This window comes from Strix uralensis, chromosome 9, assembly GCF_047716275.1.
Source record: "Strix uralensis isolate ZFMK-TIS-50842 chromosome 9, bStrUra1, whole genome shotgun sequence".
In the NCBI taxonomy this organism is placed as follows: domain Eukaryota; kingdom Metazoa; phylum Chordata; class Aves; order Strigiformes; family Strigidae; genus Strix; species Strix uralensis.
The window spans coordinates 8,463,599-8,481,753 of record NC_133980.1 but is presented as its reverse complement, the minus strand read 5'-3'; the positions used below and the strand labels follow the sequence as shown (position 1 = coordinate 8,481,753).

The 18,155-nt window shown below is 39.2% G+C and overlaps 1 protein-coding gene across 5 annotated transcripts in view; it reads left to right on the top strand.

Annotated features, from left to right (window-relative positions):
* TBL1XR1 (TBL1X/Y related 1) overlaps positions 1 to 18,155 on the top strand; it is a 119,174-nt gene that overhangs the window by 43,646 nt on the left and 57,373 nt on the right. For all 5 annotated transcript variants that reach the window (XM_074878523.1, XM_074878522.1, XM_074878524.1 and 2 more), the window contains exon 2: positions 7,707 to 7,771. The gene's annotated coding sequence lies outside the window, so the exon portion shown is untranslated. The remainder of the gene's footprint in view (positions 1 to 7,706; positions 7,772 to 18,155) is intronic.

Sequence of the window (18,155 nt, the reverse complement as noted above, 5' to 3'; positions counted from 1 at the left end):
ATGGGTAGATGGGGGAGGTACCGAGGTCTCTGAAGGCAGTAACAGATTTTGGCTAGGATATGACTTGAGAATAAAGCTAAACCAAAGCCTTCAGGTGATCTACACCCTCTTACAGACAAGAGGCAGCTTATTTGGGAATGAGTGTGCTGTCCCTCTGCCCTGAAAGTTTTTAGCCCCCGCTGCAGGGAGGGCTTACCTGCTCGTGAAGCAGGAAATCTTGCCATGGTAGTGAGAGGCACAGTTTTTTTTCCTATACCCCAGCCTGCAATTTGTCACAGTTCAGTAGCTGCTCTGTTAGAGTAAGTTGTCCTTTTAGCAGGGATGGCTGGACAACCAGTGCATGACCAACAGCATCCCTCTCTGGGCAGGTTTTAACTCCTTGTGAGTCAGAGCCCTCATACAATGCCACAAAATTACCCTGTTAGAGAAATGATGGGAGCATGGAAAGGACAGATGCAGAAGGGTTTGTAGGAAAGATGATACTGTCTTCTGGTGGTAGGGTGTGGAGATAAATAAAAGAGAAAAATTCCTTGTGTGTTACTTGGTCCTGAACAACTTGAACTGCTGCTTAATCACAGGGTTTGCCCATTAGAAAGAGCTTAATCTGTTGGTTATTTGTGAAAATATGACCAAGACACAGAAATCTGATAGAAAGGTGGTGCTACTGCACAAGTACATTATGCACCAAATGTCACTCAGTTTTGAAAAATTCCTGGGAAGCAAGACGGGACTGCAAGCAGCTTTTCATGAGCAGTATTTTTTGAAAAGATATTTAATTACTCCTTGACACGTTTAATGGATGATTTCAGGGCAGTCAGTGTCACCTTTTTTGGCAGCATGAGAAGCTTACGTTTTTCTCAGGCCTTGTACAGAATAGTAATAATAATTTTAGGAAGAATCTGGAACGCATTATAAACACCCTATTTTAGGGGAGCTGCATCCCAGGAACATCTGGAGTATATGAGCCCAAGCTCCACCACAAACTTTACTTTTCACCTCTGGTGTGACTTTTAAGTTTTCAGAAAAATGTTTTCATACCTATGGATATTTAAGTGCTTTTGAGTATATAAAGTAACTCATAATTTTGAGGTCTATATTTAAAGAATTCTTGGATCGCAATTCTTCAAGACTGTGCTATTACTTTTACATGCCCAATATCACAAGTAAGGAGGATTTTTAGAATGTTTTGGTATACATCTCTTTTTTAAACCTGATACTTTGCTGAGAGGGCAAATATCCTGCAAGGTGCTCCTGCAGAAGGCAGATGGAAGGCAACCAGGCTTCCTAACGTACTCTCAGATAGGAGGAGGGACACGACTTCAACAACACTGGGTGTACGTGATGTTCAGGGTCAGCGTCCACGGTGGGACTTCTTGAGCCTGTTGATGTCAAACTGTCTGCAAACACTGTGTTTTGCGGCAGAACCCAAGTCCTGCTGCATTGTCTAAACGTCCTCTGCAGCTCATTAGCTTGGCTTGACAAAAATGTACATTGAGCTTTTACTCTGAAAGAATGCCCTGTTTGGCTTCTGGTTGCCCGAAGAAGGGTAATAGTGGTACTGATACTGAGGGAAACAAGAGACAGGGCTTGAATGGTGGTGACATTCATTAGGATTGAAAATAACAATATTGTCATGCCCTCTTGTTATTTTTGGAGATTTCCTTATTTAAACATTTTGAGCCCAGTTTCAAATGTGGTGTCTACTCAAAACATGTATCCTACCTCCCAAAGCGTGTCACATTTGAGACAGAATTTTAATTGATTCAGTAAATAAGCTCTTTAAGAAACACGCACGGTTGTGCTTTTGCCCCACTGTAATGATTTCTGATGCTTGCCATAACCTAGATTGGTTCTTCTGCAAGGCCACCATTAATCCCAAAGTAGAAGAATATCTTGTTCTGAGTATCTAAAAAAAACAGACAAGGCAGGCACTGTTAGCAGAAGCTGGGAAAGGGAAGAAGGTATTTTTCCCAGGGAAGCCATTTGAGCTTTGTTCCATACCCCAAATTGGAGACCAGTTGAAAAGTTCTGATAACCTTGCAACTATCAGTTCCCTACAAACATGTGGCCGTGTTGACAAAAGCAGGTGCCTGCCTCTGTTCAGCTGTGAAGGCTCATCTGAGTTAACGGGCTCTGTATGGTGAAGGGAAGGTTGTCACTGAGCAGTGTGACTGAGTCGATTTGGCAAGCTGGAGCAGGCTGAATTAGTATCCCAGGAAATATGGCTCTTCCTACCTTGAGGACAGGCAATGCAAAAAAAATTTCTAATTTTTAATAAGCGGTATTTTTTTTTTTTTGTATCTTTGTTCAGTTTTTAGGAGTGTATTTGAAATATGTAACAAACTTACTGATAATAACGGAGTGGGCCCTAAACGCCACACATCAGATTTTTTTTTTTTAACACAAGGAAAGGTTTTTTTTTTTTTCTTCTTTCCAATTTGAGGTGAGTCTGCTGAGAACACCCAGTTTGACAGGCAGTTGTTCTCAGTCTTTTCTCTAATTAATCTTGCAGTAATGGATTTAGATTTAAAACTCGGTTCTAGAATAATACCACAAAAAATTATCTATCAATATGCTACTATTATTATCAATATGTCACTAGTCATCACGTCCACTATTTTCAGAAAACAGACAAGCAACACAAATCAGAAACTGTCTTGAGTTTACATGGGTGGGCCCCCATCCTAGATGTAGCAGTCTGTGGAGGTGGGATTTTGTGACTGCTCTAGAGGCTGTAGTCCCTTCACGTAACACTCAGCGCTTTGAGTAATAACTGTTTATACGCTTTCCCAGTCTAGACTGGATTTAACTTCATTCTCTAGGATCTTTTAACTTTCAGTTTATGTGAATTGGGTTACCTACTAATGAATTTCATTTAAATGCCTTGCAAGTGAAATTGTGCTGCAGCATGGCTCGCCCTCCCTCCTTCCCCAGTGGTACCAACTGATTGGTCTTGACAAGATTACTCTGGTGTGTTATGTGTTTTTAATAGAGCTGGCTAAGATGGCTTCCTCTCCAGCAATTTAGCTTCCTTTCCTTTCAGTGGGCTATAAACTATTTTCTGTGATTGCCTCAATTTTTGACTTTTATAGAAATTGGTGTTTAAACTTGTATATAGTTGCTACAATATTCTTTTGCTCTGGTCAGACTTTTCCTGTTTCTTATTGCACAGTGAATCCTGTTTCTGTGCACTCTGGTTCCTATACCCAGATTATCTTTTCTCCAGAATAGTGTTGTCTACTTACCCAGTTCTAATTCTTTATCCTCTCAGATATCCTGTTTTGTTTTAATAGTTGGTTCACATATGTCCATAGATCTACAGGTGCTTGATATATGAAAGAGTATTTCTGAAGTGTGGAAAGCTGTGCAACTTTTCTGTGGTATGAATAAGTAAGTTAAGCATTTCTTTGATACATCCAGAAAGTAAGCTTGCATCAGGTTTTTCCGTTTTTCTGATGCAATAAAGGCCTAACGATAGAACAAAGATGAGGAGATAAAGATTTTTCAATTGACAGAGAAAAGCCATTTCAGATAGCGTTTAGGAATATAGGTGGATATGTCTCTGGGCAGGTCTCTGATACTTTGAGTGGTCCCTGTTGAGGCTTCTTGTAAAACACCCTCGGTGATCCACCCTCCATCTGAGCGTGCTCCAGTGCTGCTGCTGTGCTCCTCGAGTAGAGTGTTGGTGCAGTTTGTGTGTATTATTTTGTCACTAGGATCCCTATTGCTACCAGCTAGTTGCAGGTAATGACAGTTTTTAATGTTGTCTTGTGTGTAGTCCTGATATTTTGTCCCCACTCACACTTATTTGTATTGAATTTTTTGAGATGGTGTTCAGCTTCTCTGTTAGATCTGAGAAGCAGATGTTATTGTAAAAGTGCTGAATTGTTTTTTAAAAAAATGCCATACATTGCTGTGGAACTGTGATTCAAAGAAAAAACTTTGATTTTCTCTGTTTATGTTCCAAGCACGGCAGTGGTAGAATCACCGCTAGTCTTGTATATGCCTATTAGCCAAATGAAAGGAAGGATTCAATGGAGTGATTAGTTTTCAATTTAGGCTTTTAAAACTATTGTCTGATGCTTTTTGCAGCCTAGTTACTGAGGGGAATATCCAGGATTTAGTTATTTTTAATTCTGTTTTGATTGGGACACTCTTTTTCCAGATACTGAATCCAGATAAAAGCGGGATACTCAAGGAGAATTTAGAAGAAAAGATACTGTGTCCTTAGAAGGCTTTTGTAATTCACAAAGCACAACATATAATGACTAAATTTGTCGTTAAAGCTCAAATACCACCAAAATCTCGGAAAGTAGTATAAACAAGTGTGATCCTAAGAGGATTAGCAGAAAAACATGAGTGCACAAGTTCACATGAGGAACAGAAGCGATTCAAAGCTCACGCAGAAAACATTGTTTCAGCCATAGCATGAACACAGTGTAATTCCTTGTGTAATGGATGGGTAGGAGAAAATAGCATAAACGATGGCGTTTCTAGAAGAAAATGGTTAAACATTTTTGTAAATAGCTTCTAGAGAAATCCTTGTTTTGAACTGATGATGTTTGGAAGCAGGTAAGGAGTAACGTTAATGTACATCTGTGCTATGTGTTTATAAACAGATTTGTCACTGTGCAGTGCCACAGTTGTTTTTATCTGTGGTTTTGTCTTTGTACCACACGATTGTTACTCGGTTGATAACAGCAGCCCAATCTGTGCTAGCAACATGGATTGGTATTTGCCTTTTTGGTAGCTGGTTTGGCATGTTAGTTTTGGCCCTGCAGATGGGAACTGCCTGCCTCGTGCAGCCTGTTTGCCTGGACCTTTTTGCCGCCTCTGTGTGCAAGCAGGTCTCCATAATTTGTGCCTTCAGGTGTTGCTGCAGCTCTGTGCACCGCAGCGGGATGCTTTTCCCGAGGAGATGATGTTGGGTGTTGTACCGAGTGTTTGGGCGGGGTGTCACAGGGATGATGACACCATCAGGTGTGTCATTCTCGTGCAGAAAAACCTGGCGTGGGCAAAGCTGGTGAGTGCTGGTTGGGAGCAGGTCGGTACACACGCAGCAAAATCTTACTTCTTTCAAAGTTGAGGGGAGCAGTGTTCAGTTGATGCGGAAGGCATTAGTCAGTGGTCAATCCTCAGCCTCTCTGAGATCAAGGGTCCAAACTCACAAGCTACTGTGCATTCCTTAGGTGTGCTTTATCGACTTCAAGGGCATCTGGTGGATTATTTTTAAGTGTCACATAGTCTAGCTGTTACTACACTTGGTCACCTGTTTAAATTGTTGTAACAGCTTGGTATATAAAGGTGAGAGATAGTCTAAAATCAACAAATTATAGCTGTCACCTGCATTGTTTCAACATACATGCCAAAATGACAAAGTCCAATAGGATAAATTTGGAAAGAAAAAAGCTGCTGCTGAGGTGTTTGTACTTGGTACTTGATTCTGAAGAAGGACATCAGAGTTTTCTAAATGTTTACATGTCATTTCAAGCGCCCTTATTTAAAACTGGAGCCTACAACCAATTAACATGAGTGAGGAATGGAGCAGAGTCAGTGAACCCTTTCTTTTCTCATTCTCTGCTCTCTTGAGTCTTTGCTTCCAGCTTCTTTCCGTGTCACTGCCCTGTTTAGATATAAAGTGAAGGACAAGAAACCTCTTCCACGGATCAGACAGAAAGGTTTCCCTCTCTGGCTTCGATGATAAGTACTGCACTCAGAAGATTGCACAAGGGCAAAGAGGTGTTGGAAGGAGACAGTTTGGGCAGTGTATACTGAAGAAAGCCTTTTTTCACTGAAGAAAATGGTTTATGTTTGTGCAATCATCCTTTTATTTATGTTTGCCATGTTCCTTCCCAAATGAAATAACCCAAACTAAGCGTCACACTCCAAATGGGGCAGCAAAACCCTCCTCTGTCTTTGTACTCAGCTTTTGTAATGATTTAGACTGTTCCTGAAAGAGTATTGGTTGGTTGGTGTTTTGTTCTGTTTTTTAAGGAAAACTCTTGTTATAAGCAAGTAATGTTTTTTTTTAATGGGGTCTGCCAAGCAAGCTTTCTCTTCTCTGCTGGTCTGCAGCTCTGGCTGTGGAAAAAAACAAACTTTCTGAGTAGCTCCACATAGGAAACCATGCCACTTGAGGAGAGGAGTTTTCCTCAGCCTATTTACATAATTTCTGCGACACCAGTACAACTGAGCAAGGAAACAAGAGCATGTTTGCAAATTCTTTCAATTCCCAGCATTCCTGCATTTTTCATCATCCTCTACAGCACCTCTCGCTTGTACTGTGGAGGTTATGTTTCTGCCTGCCTTGGTGATGTGTGTCCTAAGAATAAAATAAGCCTGACTGCTGCAGCTCTTTTTTTTTTTTTGGCTAGGTCCAAAAATGGCTTTATAATAAATTATTTCCTACTGGTTGAGTTTGAAAATTGCATGGGAGAACCTTGTGTTGGTCATGAGCCCCAAAAACTGTAGTTATTCTTTACTCATAGTAAAGGGGTTTTTTTTGAACACAGTTTACAGATGCTTTGTAAATAGTTTAATCTAAAAATAGTCTGATAATACTTTATTAGTCACCCGTGTCCATCTGTTGTGTGTGTTGTGTGCCCCCCCTCCCAGCTCTTTGAGTAGGCGATTAGATTATTTCCTAAAGAAAAGTAGTCTGGCAAGTATTTGTATGGAGAGCAACCACTCAGAAATATTAGTGTCAATAAAAATCGTTTGTCATTGCTGAATAAAAATGGATGTTATATCGGATGGAGTTAACACATATTTGGACATCAAAATGTGTTTGCTTATACTTAACTATGTTGTTGTTTGCATAAAATTATTAGTTATATGTAAAGAAAATTACTAAAATGTAGGAGAGCATGGATTTTTTTGCCTTATGTTTTTGTTCTGTTTTTGAAGATGGGAAAGACTTCTCTAGAATATTGCACTAGGAAGTTTTCTGTTATGTACATGTTGTCAAATGTTGCCAGCAACTAGTATGAGCTGGTTTTTTACATTACTGAGGTCACTGCAGGAGTTGGTAACTATCTGGGTACGTAGGCACACCTGGAGTTATTTAGTGCAATATGTGTTAGGAAAATAGGTTTTGGTTTTTTTTTTTTTTTTCTTTCTGCTTCACAGTGGATGTAACCATTTTGGAAGTCAAACCGCTGGAATGTTGATTTTTGTTTGGATTTTTTCAGAGTGTTTAGAAGTCAGTAGCAGATGTTTATTTCCAGAAGAAATTTGGCATGGGCAGAAGATACTGTAAGCTGCCTACTTTGCCTAGTTAACTTCCTGAAGCTTTTTCTGGAGAGCTAAGGCAAAATCCAGACATCAGAATTTTTATACACAGGTTGTTTTGTTTGTGTGTGCTCCTGCTGAATGGGTGCGACTGTCTAGAGGTCTGATGGTGTAAGTATTCATTCAACAGGCTTATTTGTTCAAAGGTCTGTGTTTCAGGCTCCCCGCCGGAGCAGTTCGTGTGATGTGGGTAGCGACAGGATATATGCAAAACCCCAGCTCTGCGTGCTCTTCTGTCCCTGATCGCTGCTGCTCTAGGCTGTACACAAATTCAGTGATAATCACTCAGCTCCTTAAGCAGAGTAGGCTGCAAGGGCCGTGAAGGCCCATGCTTGATAACGTTTTATTGTGTTAACATCACCGTTTTCAAAATAATAAATATTAATGTTTCCTATTTTGTCTCATTTCCTTGTCAGCATCACCCTTCTGTGGCAAGAGGCACCTGAAAGGAAAACTTCCGCATATCAATGCACTGCCAATGGTAAGTACCTTTTTAACTGAATAAAGGTGGTGTGGTTCCTTCCTGCAGATACACCATGAAGCGTCTTGTATTGCAAATAGTATTTTTAGAATAACTACTTTTCAGTACACAAGTGGATTATTGTAATTTTTTAGGAAACATCTAGACCATTATTCTGTTTGATAAAAATATTAACATTGTATCTGGATTTTACCCCTTGGAAAGTAGGGCAGCATGTTAATTTTGAAGCGAGAAGCGTGACTTGACAGTAACAGAGCTCATCCTGTTGGTAACTGGTTTTGCTTCCTCTCTTGGCCAAGAGCCTGTTTGGGGCAAGCTGTAGCCAAGCCGAGTGCTCTATTGCCCCCACTTGGGTGCTCTCTGCAGTTTCTCAGTACTAACAGCTTCAACTGTAACAAACCTGTGCAGGGCCAGGTGTATTTTGCTTCAGCACATTTGACAGCGTAAGCCTAGTGAAGCTAAAATCTTCCCTCCTATAGAAAGGGGCTTGGTTGATGCGGTTTTTCTTACTCCATCCCTGGAATATTACTCAGTGTTCTAGACTATTGGAAGCTGATATTTGCAGGCTTTCTTTATGGTTTACATATGCTTCCTGATAATTGTGGAGATGGAAAGCAGAGGTGAGGTCTGAAGAGAAGGACTGGAACTTACTGCTTCAGCTTTGAAATATGTTTTTTCAGCAGTTTTGGTATCTTGTGTTGTCACAGTTGAGGTGTGCAGGAATGGTAGTTGCAGCATTAGCCTTAAGAAATAAATGCATAAAGTGCCAGCCTGAGTTTTGTATTTCAAGCATCTCTAGATCATTGTGCTAGGTACGGAAGTTAAAGGGATAGTATTTCTAACCACTAGCTTTGAAAACTCAGTTTGGGATCTGAGAGCTGAGCTGGATTCCTTTGGTTTGCGTGTGGGCATGGATCTAAAGAATATATAAATAAATTATAGCTTCACTTATACCTTTGCTAGTCCAGTGTCTTTGCTCTGTGAGCAAAATGACACTCCAAGAGAGTTTGCTTGGATGTAACTGCTTTGAAACATAAGTAATTCTGTTGACTCGCAAAGACATCATGATGTGAAATGTAATGCAGTATATTTGTCACTAAGTAAAACAAATACAACTCTGAAATCAGAAGATCTGCACCAAGTGTGTGTGTGTCATTTAATAGCCTGATGTTTGGGCTCAGCGTTGATGTGTGTGAAGTTTATATTGATTTGGGATGAATTTCAGCTGGTGCAATGGATTTGTTGAGTGAGAAGGCGTAGTTTTTACCTGGTCACTTAGTCTGGTATTTTAACTTTCCAAAACTGAAAATAGCAGTGCTCTCAGTCTTTTCTATTATTGCTAAATTTTCGTCGTTGTTGTTGACATTTTTTCAACAAAAGCTACTCTGCTTTCTTTTTATTTTGTATTAGTTGAATGTGTTTTTAGCTGTGATTTAAAATACAGGTCTATATTACTGCTTCTCTTAAAAACATGACTCATTCCATATTAACCTAGTCCTTATACTTCATAAAATTTTAAAATACTGAGAGACTGTACTTGAAATGTTACTGCATTTTGTCCTAATTTTCCCTCTACAAATTATATTAGAAATTCAGAACTGCACAGTCTCAAGGGCATGCTAGTTGTCACAGTGATCATAAAATACTCAACTGTTACTTGCAGTGAAGTGAAATACTCTTTTCTTTAAAGGCTGCTTTTGTGCTTTAAGTTGTTATATTTTATTATTCTAGAGATGTCTAAACAATTACTCACCTCTTAATTAACTCTGAAACAGTTTGAATGTAGATTTAAGAGACAAGCTAGACACATTCTTCATCATCCCAAAAGTAATCATAACTTAATCTGGTTTAAAGTAAAAAAGTCTTTCATAGGGTTTTCTTAGTTGTTTTTCTCTCTGATGTGTGTAGACCAAGTATGGGCCAGAGGTTGACCTGGAGAAAGCAGTTTGTGTTCTTCTCCAAACAGGACTTGGTTTAACTTGTCTACCCATGTTCAATACATATATTTGAATCAGAAATTTATTTCTGATTCCCTTGAGAAATGATACTAGCATTTTTGATCAGTTTTTAATCATGATTGTCAGTTCCCTTTCTTACTACTGAAAAAAAAAAAGTAAAACACAAGTTACACATCCTCTTTCTTGTTTTCTTTCTTTTCTATCTTAAAAGGTGATTAAAAGATGCTTATTTTTTGCATCGTATAGGATATGTTAACTGATAACTAAATAGGGTAAAATATTAGTTACTCCTTAAAAACATACTGTAATTGTTGGCAATTTTTTTTAGAAAAATAAAATATTTATATTGTGATATAGCCTCTTAAAAGAGAGTATGTCAGTGTTCAGTTGGTGTAAATTCTCCCTCCCATTCTTCTGTAATGTTCCTCAGAGTCTCAAAGGAAAGATGCAAAGGCTTAACAAAAAAGGCCTGGTAAGTGAAGGAAAATTAGTGTCTAATGCTACTTCTTCTGGAATTTCAAAGGTTCATTTAGAGGCTGATAACTGGACACTTAATCTATGGTCACAAGGATTAATGAATGTGTTGGAAATAAAAATTGAAAGTCCTGGACCTGTGACCTAAGCAAAAGATCACGTCGGGATTTCCGCAAAGGCTTAGTTAATTAATTTTCTTGTTATGTGATGAAACAGGTAGCTTACCTGAGAGAGATTTTTTTGTCATACCTGCGAGTTCTAGAAGCAAAACAGTTTCATTTCTGGCTTCTACAAGTAATTGAAACAGACTTGCCTTTTTGTGTGTGTATGCATAGATATGTGTGGCAATATATGAGTGTGCTTGTGTGTGCATTTATCTATATGCACATATATGTATATCTACCTATATATAAAGGAGTGTGCAAAAACCAGGAACTTATAGAAAGCTGGGAGGTACCAGTTTGTAACTCATATGGCAGCTTGCTGTGATGGTTTAATTTTGCAGGAAGTAACCAAAAAGTTCTGTGAAGGAATTGAGCAAGAAAAGCAACATGGTGGCCTTCTAAGAGGCATCCTGAAAAACACTATGCCCGGGTTCTCTGGCTCCATCTTTTACTACATGGTTAGTTTGACAAAGATCAACACACTGATCAGTTAAAAAGGTCTCGCGTAGGAGAGAATAAAGGATTTTATAATTTATTACAAGCTCACGCAGGCAAAGTCAGACGATAGGCAGCGAGCACAAAGTTACTTAGTCTCCAGGAAAGCGGGGTTGTCAACAGCTAAGTCATGTCCTCATAGTCTTGAGGGGAATACAAAGTAGGTGTTTTAAATCCATTCTTTTCAATGCTGTCTACTTTTAGGTGACTATATCGTACCGTGTTTTGAAGGTGTAACACGCCCATTATGTGTTACGTCAGCTGTTATTACATGAAAGAGACTTGTTGTAAGAGAACAACTCTGCAGGCATTAAGTCTCTTGCGCCAGGAAATTCCATGTGTACAGCACTGCAATGTGATTATCTACCCAGCAGATTTAGCCCGGAAATGGCAGGAGTGGTTGGAGGAGCTGGGGAGGATGACTAAGTCACTCCAAAGAAAAAGGCATTCAGTGAAGGGGTTGGAAGATGTCTGCAGAAACTTCCCCAAGACCGCAGTAAGACTTTTTCTTCCAACCCCTTTGTGTGGTGCCTTCTCTAGTGTTGTCCTGTGACCTTACCACTCCTTGGAAGACAGCTGAAGGAATAAATGAATATAACTATTAGCCTGTGGTTCCACAACTGCTAAACCCATCTAAATGCTGATCTATCTGCCGAGTTAATCTTCTATCAGTCCATTATGTTAAAATGGTTTCATGCAGAGGAAGGCAAGCAAGGGATAGGCAGGAGCCTGCACCCAGAACTGGAGGAGTGGGCTTTGGTGTGGAAGCCACCCTGCCTCTGCCTGCCAAGGACAGCGGGAGGTCCATGCCACTAGCTCCAGGGTTTGCACTGGAATTGCAAAATTGACTTTGTTTCAACAGGAGCTGAATGTCATCTCACAACTATAAGTATATATGAAAGAATATCTGCGGGTGGGCAGACCTTTGAAAGATGGTAGGGATGAAGGTTGATTTTCGTTACACTGGGAACAGGGACCTTTCAAGACTTTATGAAACTTGGCAGAACATAAGAAGTTGGCTGCAAGAGATGTGAATAGTTGCTTCAAAATAAATAACCATGCAAGACTAACACCCTTATTCTTCAAATACATACACATGTGTGTACATGTAACTTCAAGTGTAGGAATAGTCCTTTTGAGATATGAACGGGGAGTACTCGTGTGCATTAAAGCTAACCAAGCTTGAAAGTGTTTTCAACGGTAGGGCCTGAAAGTGTTCATGAAATTTATTGCTGAGGCTGTTGGTTGTACAGTTCATGGAATACAGCTTTAAAATGGAAAAAAACCCTGTTTTTCTAGCAGTTTCTGAAGTAGTCTAAGTCACAACATGAAATTTTGGACTGTTCTGCTCCTTCTAAAATCAATGGATGCTATTACCAGTGAAGGAAGGGGAAGTGCAATGTATTTTGTCTGATAATTGTTTACAGATGAACAATTATATTTCAGAGTGTTCATCCATAAATTCTATTTATTGGATCAGCATAAATCAGATGATCTAGTGGTATATATGTTGAAGAGGAAGTGCTAATAATATGGTAGAGAAGAAAAATTGTGTGGTGTTGTAGGGTGCATACTGTGATAAGCATTTAAAATTTCTTGTACTACTGCATTCTGATCCATTTTTGGAAAGGTTTTTTAATTTTCTGTTTTTTTTACAGAAAGCAAGTTAAACACACTAGTAAGATCCCTTTCTGATTAAGAGGGAAAACACCCCTTGCCTTCTTTTTCTACCTTTACTAAAAGTTCACTACTGAATGACTCAACTGAAAGGGAAACTATGGCCCTTAAAAACTTGAAGTGGTGGCTCTTTTTTGAAGTAGCATTTGTCAGAGAACTTTCTCTGCTGATTCTCTAACCATTTTACAGTTCAGAGATAAGCTTTGACTAAGAATTCTCGGTAGAATCATAAATATGTAATTATCTAAGCAGCCGGGATATGTAGCCCCTGGCAAGTGCCCAGTGCAGTGCAATCACAAGAGCAAAGGGAACTGGGCCAGTATCTCAGACTAGGGGAATGTCCTCTAAAACAGGATGAGGGCCATTGTTGTTTCTTGCCTATTGCCATTCCTAGGTTTTAAATCTTAACTATACCTGAAAAGAGTCTGTTTCTGCTGCAATAGGTTCTCTTATGTTACAGCTTTTTTACTGTGTTTTTTCCTTGTTGTCTTCCTCCGCCTTCATTTCCCCTGCTTTGGGTTTTTTCCTGTCTTTACTACTTTATATTGGTTTTGGTTCAATAGTTAATAGCAGCAGTAGTAGTGTAGCTAGCATTAGATTATATCTTACTTGATCAGCATGCCATCTGCTTTAGAGGAGAGGGAGATTTTATGTTTCTGCTGTGGGTTCACTGCCATATGCCTGTGGTAAAGTTGCGTAACCTGAAATGACCCTTTTCCTGCTCTATTATATGCAAGAATTAGAAATACAGTGTAATGTTCTTGACAGTGACTAAGTTTGTTGCATATTAAAAAAATTAAACTGGATATTAGGTGTACGTGAAGTAAGATGTTGTAGGGAAAACCCAAGGACAGTCTCTTTTGTGTCTGAGCACGTGAGTGTTGCCATCTGGAGAAGAGCAGGGCTTATTTCACAGAAGACCATGTTGATGTGTCCCTTGTATCATCAGGTCTTGATCCTGGTTTCCTTCTTGTCAACAGGAAGTTGATATTAGTTCAAGTCAACAAAAGTAAAAGCTGTCCTTAGTTTCGCTGGTGTTGATGCTGGGAGATAATGCATATTGCAGCAGAACAACAGGAGGTCTATAGGCTGGGGGGAATAATACTGAATATGCTGACTTTTATTTACTTGGGTGAAACGGAGACCTGCTAGCCAACCAAAGACCAGGGACCCTGCATCTGGATGGCCATCAACATGGATGACAGATCTAGAAGCCTGTGCTTACATGCCAAGTCTCTAGTTCACCATATGAATAGAAATAAAAGATCATAGTCACTGTGTTAGTGCACCCATATTTGTAAATGAAGGTCATGTGTGGTGTTCTTACTGTGATTTAATGAACAAATATAAAAAAACCTCTTCAAGACACAGGATCTGAATCCTCCTGGGTTTGATATTGAGCATATGTATGTAGGATAGACATCCATGCATTTAATATTTGTACAAATGGAGGGGTATTGATGTCAAATGTGAGCCATGCTTTGAATAACTGTCCTCGTTAATGATATTAATAAAACCTTCCCCTTTAATTTAATTTCTTTTGGCTGTAGATGGACCATATTTTATTATGGTCTTTGTGTGTTTTAAAAATGTTTTATCGTGTGTCCAGGTTTTTGACATCTCTTTCAAAAACAAGATAAACCCGGTAACGTAAATTAAGTTCAAGTCCATCACAGCAATATGAAAAGGAGAGGACTTTAATAAAGTAATAAACTGGCAAATGAGCTCTTATAAAACCAGCCAGTTCACTCTTTTGTAAGCCCTGATTTTCTCTATTAGCATAGTCAACACTCTTTATGAAAAAAGCCACGCACTTCTGGTAAAGAGAATACTCTTAAGTCAAATAGCATGCATGTATGACGAACTATGAAGAAGTGATTTTAAGTGCATGGTTATTAATGAGAATCTAGAATAAAGTCAGTGGTGGCTAAAATGAATAGAGGGCAGATCAAACGTCAGCAGTTTCTTTTTTCATGAATAAAAGAAATAAATTTAAAACTATCAGGTACATAACACACAAATTAAGGGGAAAAATAGATGGTCAAAGGTTAAAGAGGGAATGAAAACACAAGTTTTATGGTCACAAGATCAAATGAGGCATTAGTTAATTTTCCTTTTTTTGGTGCAGTTCAGCAGGAGTTCAAGTAATTCAACTGAGTGATTGAACTGGAACAGAAAAGAGTGCCAGAAAAACTGATTACTAATAACATAAACAGAAAAAATAATCAAATGAACTTAAGACTTGATGTCAGCATTTCACATTAAAATGCATTTGAAAAGGCTGGAATTCCGTCCTAGTTGCATGGAACCTGATTTCCATAGAAAACAAATTTATAACAGCTATTCTTGCAATAGTTGATAAATTATTCTAGTAATGAGCTATCAGAATGGATTTAACCAAGAAATGGCTGAGGTGCAGAAGGTTTTCTGGAGACTGACCGTCTGGGAAATGGGAAGTAACCTGAGGAGTAGGTAAGAATATTTGAACCCAAGGAGACACTGTGAGGAGGTGACTGTTAATTATGTAAATTGCAAATGGAAACGGCATTAGAGATGCTGGGGTTTTGCTCTAAATAGAGGATACAATACAAGTTATTTCCTACCATTGGCAGCCCTGAGGTGATGTGCTGCTCTCTAGGCAAGATCATTAGTGCTTTTTCTCCTACAGATTTCATGCTTTTTGTGATAAGCAAATAACGGGTATGTTTATGAATGTGAATGCAGCTTAGAACAGATTGTTGGCATACCTGTCCACTAGCCTAATTTCTAGTTTCTTTTATATTTAACTTTTTCTAAAAACAAAATCTTTTTGTATTGAAACATTCAGTTTTGGTTATTACTAAGATATTTCCTATGCTGTTGTAGTTTACTAGATTCCTGGTTGAAAGTCCACCCCAGTCAGTGGGCAGACTCTTGTCTGTCCTAGTTTTTGGCTCAAGCTGGAAGCTGTGGTGAATAGACTGTTGTGGAGTGAAGTTGCTTTCATTAAGCTGTCCAGTTTTGTTCCACCATTTTCTTTGTCAAAGCCGACTGAAGTTTCTCAGCATATCTACCTCCTCATAGCCTACAGGAACAAGCACTGCCTCTTTTTGTTTTATATGCACATGTGCTGTGGTTGTCTCTGTGGTGGTCCATGTATTTCAATTGAATTTCCTTTTTTCTCCTAACACAAACTAAATAAACCACCGATTTTTGTCTTGCAATATGACTGTCATGGCAGTTGTAGGTATTACCCCGTTGACGTTGACAGTACCCCTTGGACTGTTAATGATTCTCATTTTCATAGGACTGCTTTTCAGTCATCTGCAGTGGGATGTGGATTGTAGCATATTTGGAAGAAGAATTAATATTACATGGCATAACATAACTGCGATCCTCTGAGATATCTTAGTCCTAATGTCCCAGTGTCTGGAGGTCACGGGAGCTCTGGCTTTGCATTGGGAGGCAACTGAGGAAGAGTTGCTACTTGTATTTTGTGTCTGTGTATATATATTTATAATCACAATAGACAAGACTTAAGCACATGGGCTTCATGGACACCTAGAGGGGGATCTGTGTTGTTTTTCTTTCGTAAAGTTCATTTTTGGTTTTAGACAAAAGAATACACTAGAGCTAATCTGTCTAGACTGTGGTATGATGCTTGCTCCAGCAATACATTTGAAATTATTTGTTGAAATACTGATGAAATGTTATAGAACTGTGAGGTGAATAAGGAGCGTGTTAAAGGGAGGTCATATCATTTTGTGCTTGCAGGCAATGTGTTGTGCCCAAAAGGAAGTTAGTTGTCTTAAGAATTGGTCTTGGGCTGACTTTAATGTATTCACTAATGAACTTGGCACCAAAAGTAGGAGTGTACAATAAAATTTGCCAGTGACATAAAGTTGGGAGGTGCTGTCAGTGTAGACAAGGAACAGAGTATCCTACAGGAGGAGCTGGATGATCTTTAGGACTTGAGTGGAAAAAAAATGGACTGAAATTTCATAGCACATGATGCATGGTTGTGCACTTCTGGATAGATGTGAATTTTGCCCTAACCTGGGTGCTTATCTTTTGAAAATGTCAGAGGAATGAAAAACTTGAGTATGTTAGCCAGTAAAATCAAAGGATATCTTTTCAGTAGTACCCTGCAGCTCTGAAAAATGTACTCCTAGGGTCTGTGAGGTGAAGAGGTACTTAATGGTAGAACTAGGAAAGTGTTAATGCTGCTCATGTGCAAGGCAGCACTGCTGAATCCCCGTGTGTAACACTGAACTGCTCTGGTAGACCCGGTTCAAGAAGGATGAGTGTAAAGTGGAGCAGGTACAGAAGAGGACTGTGGAAATGGTGAAGGAGCAGCTGAGTTCGTCTCACAAGAGGACACTGCAAGGTTGGCTGGTTTATCCCAGTAAAGTGAAGTCTGAGAGGGGATATAATTGCTTTCTCTGAATATATGAGGGGTTGATAAAGACTTGAGTGAGTACAACTATTTTTTATGTCAGATTGAGGACAGCGCCGTGACAAGAAGAAATGCGTATATCTTGGCAAGGAGTATATTCAGGCTGGAAATTAGAAAACAGATCTCATCCATCAGGGGAGTAAGAATTTTGGGATAATCTTCCCAGAAGACTAGTTTTGAGATGGACACTTGTTAATACAAACTGGGCTCAAGGGAGGAGCCCAGTAGTCTTCCTAACAAGCACAGCTTGTTTGTGGGATAACAGGTTTTGTCTTTGAAAGATAAGAAAGCTTAATTTTGTGTAACCTGCAGAGAATATCAGCAATCTTTCAGCCGTGTTCTGCTTTGCCAGATGAGCAAGTTTGACTTGTATAGAAGTAAATCACACCCCTCTGTTAGGGACCTGGGACAAAAACTGCCACCTGGGAGAAAACAATATAATGAATATGAACATTATAGTTCAGCAAATTCAGAAGCATGAAATAGGTCTTGGACTCGCTTTTTTTTTCTGATTTGGAAAACAGTTTACATTGTTCTGTAAATGTCTTTAAATTTATGCTTTGAAAAGGAGTGTTGCATAAGTAAATTCTGAAGCTTTCCAAAGAGAACTCATGGCACCTATACATAGAAAACCTATGGAAAAAAATATTTGTTTGAGACTTCTAAGCTGCTCTTTTTACTCCAAGATTGATCTGGGACTTTTTGCACAGTGCTGGAGTGGAGCAACATCAGCAAAGGCAAAGCTTGAGCAGAGTGTTACTAGAAGTGCCAACTTACAGCTGAAGTGGGTGACATCTCTTTAAAAAGATCTCAACTATGCAAGACTCATAAGTAGGGAACCCCAGTGCTTGCTTTTGAGGAAAAAGCATTGCAGCTTAAGCAAAGTTAATTGTTCCACATATTTTTGTGACTTATACGGTGGAAAATCTGCAGTGGATTGTAGACACAGTGCTCTGGGTAGGAAAAGGAGCTTGGAGATCCCAGGAGGAGATCCAGGTCAGAAAAAAACCACACTTGCTTCCTTATCCTCTTTCCCTGGCAGCATGTCATTTGTGTTTGGAACAGTGCTACCTCCCTGGGAATCTTCCATTGGAAAATGAATGCATGTTGGAGTAGATATGTATTTAAAAAAAAAAAAGTCTAGCCCTGCCTCACATGTCTTTTCTGGCTACAGCCATGAA